Source organism: Schistocerca nitens, chromosome 5 (genome assembly GCF_023898315.1).
Source record: "Schistocerca nitens isolate TAMUIC-IGC-003100 chromosome 5, iqSchNite1.1, whole genome shotgun sequence".
NCBI classification, from domain to species: Eukaryota; Metazoa; Arthropoda; class Insecta; order Orthoptera; family Acrididae; genus Schistocerca; species Schistocerca nitens.
This window is the reverse complement of record NC_064618.1, coordinates 613512549-613522529: the sequence shown is the minus strand read 5'-3', so window position 1 is coordinate 613522529 and position 9981 is coordinate 613512549. Positions and strand designations below refer to the sequence as shown.

Genomic DNA, 9981 nt, shown 5'->3' with positions numbered 1-9981 from the left:
TGCACAAACCCTGAATTCATTACAAAAGTTTAGGTGCAATAAAAAATGAAAAATGGTGTAAAATGAAGTTACTGGATACATCGTTAAATGTTGATTACATCGAAACTGCGATGATTCGAATAACGATTGACAAAATTAATTGGTGTTGAATTGGAATTTCCTAAATATCATTTTCCTTTCCTAAAGTATTTACCACAACGTGCCTATATATCAATAACAGTGACTAGCTTGAAAGAGGAACAGAAGTTATCCATGCAGCTGTGACTGCACTGTCATACATGGGAAGGTTCAATTCCCCTCATCTTAATGTGCCGGTGCTGCAAGTTCCTCTCCCCATCCTCGTTGGTGTAATGTGAGCAGACCACTGACGGTCAATCCCATCAAACATGAATCTGGAAGTGCTCTTCTGTGGTCTCCGACAGTGGACTCTGTCTGTCTCCTCTGCAGAGGAGAGCTGCTTCTGAAATCTGCCTTCCCAGTTAAGAGTGAAGCCAAGTCGCTGCCATGTCATATCGCCTCAAAAGCCCAAGTCATCTGATTTAGAAGGTAGAACAAAGCCTCTTCATGTCTAGAAAATTTCGTCCACCAATCCTTATAAAGATAAATTTTCTCTGCCAATGGCGTAACTCTTTGTTGTTAACAGTATCCGACCAGAAGTCAGCGAAGACTTCCAATCCAGTAGACTCGCTTTCCGCCCCTCTGTTCTCGCAAATATCGACTCAAATGCTACGTCATACTACCGACACACTACAGACACCAGCCTGTGGTCTTTTTAAGCTGCTAGAGTGGTTTCCTCTAGCTGTGGGGAAAGACTTAAGAATAGAAAGTAACTTCATTCGCTAGCGACAGCCTACGGGCAACGTGGGAAGCTACAATTCTGTTGAGTCATTTTCCCGTGTATTTTACAAGAGCTGAGAGATATCTGTCTCGTAGAAATAAAATTTTCTGTGCACCTCTCTCTAACTGGGCACAAGCCATAAACATCAACTTTCCACAGGTCGACCACTCGTTTTTGAATATGTCTGTCGCCTTGGCTCACATTGTTCCTGAACCACTAGCGCCGCCATGCGAGAGTCATTGAGCCTGCGTCCAGTGTTCCACTTTCACGCTGACAACGCATATTATGATCCTATCCACTTCCACCAATGCCAACCAGCTGCAAATCCTCATAATCGGTACTTGTTCAAATTTGCTTTCGTTTCACTCTGATTGTCCTGTCCCACGATCTGCGCCACACTGCAGCTTGAAAGCTCAGCCAGAGAAATAATTATAACGGCATGCACTAGGTTAACTGTAATAAAGAAAGAGAGGGAAATGAAATCACCCCTTGCAATCACTGATATAACATTATCTACCATGAAAAGTGTCCGCACGATCTGTATAAATTTTAATACGTTAAGTCAAATCCACGTAGTAACAAAAATGAAAAGCGACTAACCAAAACAGCTTGACGATTTTCAGATGTTAAAATCATTGCAAGTTTTAAACGCTTTCTTGTATTATGGTGCCACTGAATGTTTAGAATACTTCCATCTGCCAAATCTGCAACGTTGCTATAAGGAGTGTGTCAATAATAAAAGGCTATTTATTTATATAGTTCTCTGTTTCAAAGCAAACTGTTTGTCATGTCTTGTTGCAGTCCACCCGCAGCCACTACGTAGTAATGTCGTTGCTGGCCCCAGTGACCAAGAAGCAGACGTCCTGAAGGCACAGGTGGACTTATTTTCTATGAAACATTTAAGTAAAGGAAAATTCAGCTCAACCGATTATCAGTTAATAAAACCTAGACCAGCTGTCCATTCCCAAACGATCTTACATGGTACATGAGGAATGGTGGTATCCTGGGACACAGTGTGCTTTAGGGATGAACAATATTATGAAAACGATAGTTGCTACTTACCATACAGTGGAGATGTTGAGTCGCAGATAGACATGACAAAAAGACTGTCGCATAGTGCGCTTTTGGCCAACGAGGCCTTTGTCGTAAAAAGACAACAGACACACACACACACACACACACAACTCACACACACACACACAACTCACACATGGATGAGAACAGTCTCATGGTAGCTGAAGCCAGACTACGAGCAGCAGTGGATGATGGGAGAGGCAACTGGTTGAGGGTAATGAGGAGGCTGGGGTGGGGAGGGGGAGGGATAACTGGGTAGCTGTGGGGGACGGTAAAGTGGTGGTAGTGGGAGCATGCAGGCTGAGGTGAAGAGAGGGTAGGGCAGCTAGGTGCAGTCGGCAGGTTAGATAGAGGGCGTGAGAGAGAGCGGCGTAGCAGAAAAGAAGTAAAAAGACTGGATTTATTGGTGGAACAGAGGGCTGTGTAGTGTTGCAGTGGAACAAGGGAGGGGCTGGGTAGGTAAGGACAACTACTAACGAAGGTTGAGGCCAGGAGGGTTATGGAAACGTAGGATATATCGGAGGGAGAGATCCCACCTGCACGATTCAGAAAAGCTGGTGTTGATGGGAAGGATCCAGATGGCACAGGCTGTGAAACACGTAATGTTATGTGTGCCTCACTGGTTTTTTTCTTTAGCTTATTTGTGCCTGATTTTATTCTGAGAAGCTCAGTAATGTATGTAAATAACGTAAATGTAAATGTGATTCAGAAAGTACTTGAAGTGAAGTGAAGCGCAGCTGGACAGCAACAAACTCTTTAGCGCGCAATCCCTGTAACGATAGTAGTTGTGAATCTTTGAGTATGGACTCAAAAAAAAAGACAATTGATTTTATTAAAAAAAAAAGACTGTTAATCTGTATCTTAGGAAAGAGAACGTGTTGCTATGCCGTCGCTCAGAACGTATTGTTACATTTAATGAAAATTGATATTTTACTGACAAAACCGAGTGAAGTATGTGTAAGAGTTGCCAAACAGTTATGTATACAAATTTTCTGGAAGTGAAGAATAGAAATATCTTGTTTTTGGAAAAGGAGGTGAACTTCATTGTCGTTGCCGTCTATCAATCGACAGAATTGTTAGTGTACAAAGTTCACTAAAACACAGGAAAATAAATGCATTCTCTATAGTTTTCGTTCAATAAGTAACAACCTCTCATAATTTCTTAGTTACAGTAATTGGATTATGTTCTTGTACAATAGTATGGTGCTGAACTCCACTGACCAATTTTGGTGTAGCAGGACGTGTAGTTTGAAGGAAGTTTGTGTGCCAAGCAATCTCCTATTCTCACGAAAAGCAGATTGCTGTTTGATCTTACTTAATTACAACAGTGGTCCCATAGGTATGAAAAGCTACGAAAACATGGGCTCAAAGCTATCCGCAATACTAACAGAGTCGTATTTTAAATCGTATTTTAAACCTTAAAGAACAATAACTTCCTCCAAATTGCTATACGTCAGCAACTGGTGCAGAAGCTGATCATTCAAGGAGCCAGCAACCAAAATTCAGATACCAGTTACGACTTAAAGTAAAAATCTCAACCAAAAATCAATCTCTCTCTCTCTCTCTCTCTCTCTAAACACATATTTAAATATTGATATTATTATTTAAAAAAGTCATTTTTATATTGGCGCCCGAACAGTGACGCGAAACGAAATTAAAAAATATTTCATGCTGTTCGAAACGCCTTTGTAATTATCTTGTTACTGATATCAAGAACATCAAGTTGGTGGCGTGCTCAGTAATGGGGTGGTCCATTTGTTTCTTGACCATTCGTGCAGACAGATAGCTTGTTGGTTGTCATGCCCATGTAGAATGCAGAATGGTGGTTGCAGCTTAGTTTGTAGATTACATGACTGTGTCACAGGTAGCCATACCTTTGATGGGATAGGTGATGCTCGGATTGTACTAGAGTAGGTGGTGGTGTAAGTATGTATGGGACAGGTCTATTACAGAGATATGAGCCATGAAGCAAGGGTTTGGGAGTAGGGTTTGCTTAGGAATGGACGAGGATATTGTGTAGGTTCGGTGGATGGTGGAATACCACTGTGGAAGTGGTGGGAAGGATAGTGGGTACGATATTTCTCATTTCACACTACGACGAGAGGTAGTCGATACCCTGGCAGAGAATGTAGTTCAGATCCTCCAGTCCTGGATGGCACTGAGTCACGAGGGGAAAACAACGCTGTAGCCAACTCCTCCCCGCACCCCATTCGTTCTGTTCTTTATTCCAGTTCCCATCTACTAATTTCACGTAATACAGTCGCATCTGCCGCCCTCCTTTTTCACACTTATTCACCCACAGACCCAAAACCAACATTAAAAATTTTTTTATTTACATTTCTTATATGGTCTCATTTTGACTTCACACCAGTTTCAGTTGGTTTTCGCCTTTCATTATCGACGTACTTCTTCAGTTTGCATCTTGTTTACCCTTATTTCATCCGTTTGATCCTTTTTATGAGTTTTTCCACGTATTTGAGATAATTTTTGCGTTTTATTCGGACGTAATTCTACGTTATTTACGTATTTTTTCGCGGCACCACTATAGATACTTGCTCCTTCCATCTACGTCAACACGGATATCTTTCCTTATTCCTAGCCGGAACCCACTCCCATATAAGGTTCCTGTATTGTTCCTTGGCTCATGGAATCCTCCCAAATGGCCTTACCATCAAATTAATCATCTCCAGCTGCCACCCTTCCTTCCATAATGACATTCATCTTATCAGAATCCGCCAATTCTTAGTCCTCACTAGCACAGTCCTGCAAAACCACATTAATCATGCCCAAGCCTCCTTGCAACATCTTCTCACCATCTGTAAAATTCTCCTGCTATGCAATCCCAAATTCCTGGATCCCATAACACACATTGAAACACTTGCCTCTAGGAACTAAAGAAACATGCACAACGTTACCTCAAAAAACCCTCCACCTTGCTCACTCCGTACTCCCACCTTGGACTACCACTGTCCACCACACCAACAACAACTTCCAAACTTACCCCACGGCCCCTCATAGCCGACAAACACTGTCTCACAGACCTACTATATTTATCCCAAACTCTTCCTCTGACAACCACATAGGGTCCAGAAACTAAACAGACTCAAAAATAGTAATGAACTTTTCTTCCAAAGGTCTTAGCACCACAGAAATATCAGCCCTTTCCAAAGGCCTTACATTTTGTCAATCTCCCAAATTCAATCATACTGGACTTTTTAAAGACCTGCTCTCCTTCTCCAGGCTCCTACAATGGGAACACTTTTTGCCACCAACCCTACGAATTAAACTCAACCAAGGATTAATGTTGAACCCTGCCTGACACTTTTCACTCCTCCATCTAACCATGACCCATCCACATTGACCCCAAATCACCCCTGTTAACTTTCCAGAATTTTTTAACCTTGAACTTTCCTTCACCATAATTCCCCAAATCCCCTAACATGCAAACTGACCTTACATCTGCATAAAGAACCGCAATGCACCACTTAAAAACTGATCCCAATCTTATAATCCTACATGCTGAAAAAGGCTCCACCACTGCTGTTTTGAACTGCAAGGATTACCTGGCAGAAAGACTCTGCCAGCTGTCAGATTCATCCACATGCAAACAGTGCCACAGTGACCACTTTCCAGAAATCCAGCAGGATCTCCAGTCCCTCCTCAAATCCTTAGACCCATCACATCCCTGGAATCCATCTCCCTCCTCAACCCTACTGCTCACTGCACTCCTACCTTCCACGTGCTTCCTAAAGTTCTTAAACTCAACTATCCATGATGCACCATTATGGCCAACTACTGCGCCCCCACTGAGAGAATCTTCACACTTGTAGACCGACACTTTCAGTCTATTAGCTGTAACCTACCCTCCTACATAAATGATATCAACCATTTCCCCCATAGACTCTCCACAATTCCTGTTCGTTTACCACACGGTGCCCTGCTTGTCTCTATTGGTGCCATCTCCCTTTACACTAACATCCCTAATGCCTATGGCCTTATTGCTGTTTAACACTACCTTCCCAACACCTGATAAATTCCAAACCAACAATCTCCTTCCTAATCTCCATGGCCAACTATATCCTCCCCCACAATTACTTCTCCTTTGAAGGCATTACCAACAAACAAATCTGCAATATGGGTATGGGCAACCACATGGCACTATTATATACCAACCTGTACATGGGCCATCTAGAGGAATCCTTCCTAAACATTCACAATCCCAAACCCCTCAACTGGTTCAGATCCACATTTTTGTGATATGGATCAAGCGTGATGACACACTACCCACATTCCTCCAGAATCTCAACACCTTCTTCCCCATTCCCTTCACCTGGTCATACTCAACCCAACAAGCAACCTTCCTCCATTTTGACCACCACCTCAAAAATGGCTATGTCAGTACCTCTGTCCAACCACCAGCAATACCTCCACTTCGACAGCTGCCACCCATCCCATACCAAGAAGTCCATTCCATACAGCCTAGCCACCCATGGCTGTCACATCTTCAGTAATAAGCAGTCCCTCTCGAAATATAATGAGGCCTTTACAGACTTTAATTATACTCTCACTCTTGTACACAAACAGATCTCCCACTCCTTATCTGTTCAGTCACCCACCACCTCCTACATTCCCACCATCTGGCCACAGGGAGCATTCCCACCATTACTCAGAACCACACAGGAATGAAGCAACTGAACTGTGTTCTCTGCCAGGGTTTTGACTGCCTCTCATTGTGCCATGAAATGAGATATTCTCCTACCAATTATCCTTCCTACCCCTTCCAAAGTGGTATTCTGTCATCCACCAGCCCTACACAATATCCTCATCCATCACTACACAATCCCTGCTCCAGACCCCTTGCCTCATGGATCACATCCCTGCAACAGACCTTGATGCAAGACCTCTCCCATACAGCCTCAAACCACCACCTACTCAAGTCTGATCACAAACATCACCTATCCCATCAAAGGCAGGTGTATCTGTGAAACCAGTCATGTGATCTACAATCTAAGCTACCACCACTATGGCTGGATTCTATGTCAGAATGATAACTAACAAACTGTCTGCATGATTGGCCACTGACAAAGTGTGGCCAAGAAACAACCGGACCATCCTATTTCTGAGAACGCTGCCCAGCATGATGTTCTTCATTTCAATAATTGCTTCACAGCCTGTAGCATCTGGATCTTTCACACACCCACCAGCTTTTCTGAACTGTGCATGTGGGAACTCGTCCTGCAATATATCCTATATTCCCACAACCCTCCTGGCCTCAACCTTCGTTAGTAGTTGTCCTTACCTATCTAGCCCCTTCCCTGTTCTCATTACAGAAGTACATAGCTCTCTATTCCACCAATAAATCCAGTCTTTTTACTTCTCACATTTTCCACTACCCCCATTCTCTCACCCCTCTCTGTCTAACACCCTGACTGCAACTAGCTGCCCTAACCACTCCACCTCATCCCTGCATGCTCCCACAAGCACCACTTTACCATACCTCACTGCTATCCTGGTATCCCTCCCCCTCCCCACCCCAGCCTCCTCATTACCCCACCCAGTTGCCCCTCCCATCACCCACTGCTGCTTGAAGTCTGGCTTCAGCCACCGAGAGACTGTGGTTGTGTGTGTGTGTGTGTGTGTGTGTGTGTGTGTGTGTGTTGCTTTTGCGTGGGTTTGTGTGTATGTTTATTTTCTACAATGGCCTTGTTGGCTGAAAGCTCATTTTGTGACAGTCTTTTTGTTTTACCTATCTGCGACCCATTATCTCCACTATATGATGAGTAGCAACTATCCTTTTCATAATATTGTTACACTCCATCTTGAATTTTGCATTGTTTGAGTAGTAGGATAAAGTTTATTATGGGACGATGTAAATCAGATTGTTATCAAATTAATTTTTCCAATTAATTAATTGATCGGTTACTCTGATGACATCATAGGTTTTCCCCAGCTGGCATTTGTCCCCATTCAAATTTGGGCAGGAAAATATGGCAAATGCGCAACCTCGACTAACCCACCCCAGCCCTCCCACTCCTATGATTCACCCACATGCTATGACCATCACACGCCTGGAAATAGTGGGAAATGGTCAGTCTCTGTACAGCTACAAGAGAAAGGTTAGGTTAACGTACTTTGCTTGTTTTTGGTGGGAAACTGAAAGATCGCTGCTAATTACTCATTGTCACGCAACTGGTGTTACCTTGCTGGAAAAAAAGATTCACAATACGACTTGAAAGGGCCGGCCGATGAGGCCGAGCGGTTCTAGGCGCTTCAATCCGGAAACTCACAGCCGCTACGGTCGCAGGTTAGAATCCTGCCTCGGGCTTGGATGTGTGTGATGTCCTTAGGTTAGTTAGGTTTAAGTAGTTCTAAGTTCTAGGGGACTGATGACCTCAGATGTTAAGTCCCATAGTGCTCAGAGCCATGTGAATGTGAACCTCTTGAAACTTTTAGCAACGGACACTCCCTTCACATACAAGTCAAAATAAATGAAACGCTAAGTGGTCTCAGTTTATACTTGTTGCTTGAGTCAGGAATGTTGAGACACTTATTGTTCATTTTCCTTACTTTTCGAAGCATAGTTCTACAATAGCAAACCCACATTGGTCTCTACGTACAGATGGGAATATCAGAACAAATACATGTCTAAAAGTTCATTACATGTTTCGAAATCCACTAAAACTAAAACTAAACTCCTCCCGAATAGGCCATCAAGGCCTTAAGGTACCGACCGGCCGCCGTGTCATCCACAGTCCACAGGCGGCACTGGACGCGGATATGGAGGGGCATGTGGTCAGCACACCGCTCTCCCGGCCGGATGTCAGTTTCCGAGACCGGAGCCGCTACTTCTCAATCAAGTACCTCCTCAGTTTACCTCACAAGGACTGAGTGCATCCCGCTTGCAAACAGCGCTCGGCGGACTGGATGGGCACCCATCCAAGTGCTAGCCCAGCCCGACAGCGCTTAACTTCGGTGATCTGACGGGAACCGGTGTTACCGCTGCGGCAAGGCCGTTGGCTTCGAAACCCACTACACATCGTGGAAAAAAAAGAAAGAAACACAGACAAACAGTAGAGTGGATGTCTAAAAGATTCGTCTAGAATTCCTATCCTACAGATGAGGAAAATTGCTGGAATTTTCGTTGTCCTATAATGTTGGTCTGGAGATGTTCTAAAACCACAAGGGCGGGTGGAGGAAAGCTTGAATATTTATAATTGTCCAGCACAAATACTCGCCATATTGAAACAGTACTTAAAAGTACTTCTCTGTATTCTCTACCAGTCACAACCGTGTGGTGTCAGCTAACAATGACATTACAGAGCAGTTGCTGCATGGTTCTTAACAATATTCTGCTGTATACATACAAGTTGACTGTTATCTTTGATGCTTTCCTGGAAAAGAGAACCATCTGCCTCTAAACTGACATGGATCTGCGTTAAAGTATCATAGAAAGTAGATGGAGTAATCGACTGAGAGGGTATGAAATGAGGTATAATTTAATGATAGAATGATGGTGCTTTCTAGAGAGAGGAAGATGTTGTGGCAGGGATTTTATCACACATTTAACCATTTTCTCCATTGTTCTCTCGGGGTGTATCAGTTGTGTGGTATGACCTGAATTTCACTCGTATACAACTGCGTGTTCTGTGTGTGACTTATATCGCTGTCTGCCTGCAATCGACCTTAACAGCAAACTTCTCCATTCCACGGTCAGCAGAGGACTTCTAATTGATGTTTAATGAATCATATCCACCAAACTGGTGGCAAAACTATTTCGGCATACTCCTCTAGAGTATGCGAGGTACTCTCTTTCCCTGCCACATCTTGGACATGAATCGAGTCTTCAGTTTCATAACTGCAGTGATTGTACGTTAGTGACTGGGGTTTGTGAGATACTGCGGGTGGATGAAAAGCGAACTAATACTCAGTATGTGCTGGGCAGGCTTCGCGATCAAGTGTGTGGCGAATATTCTCCGATTTTTATGTGGAAATCAGAGGAGATTCAAGATGACCGTGCTTCGATACCAATGTGGGTTTCTCATTGTAGAACTGTGCTTCGAAAAGACAGT

General features: G+C 43.5%; 1 pseudogene; it reads right to left on the bottom strand.

Annotated features, from left to right (window-relative positions):
• Window positions 1-8812: 8812 nt before the first annotated feature.
• On the bottom strand, window positions 8813-8930 carry LOC126261094 (5S ribosomal RNA; annotated as a pseudogene).
• Between the last annotated feature and the right edge of the window lie 1051 nt (window positions 8931-9981).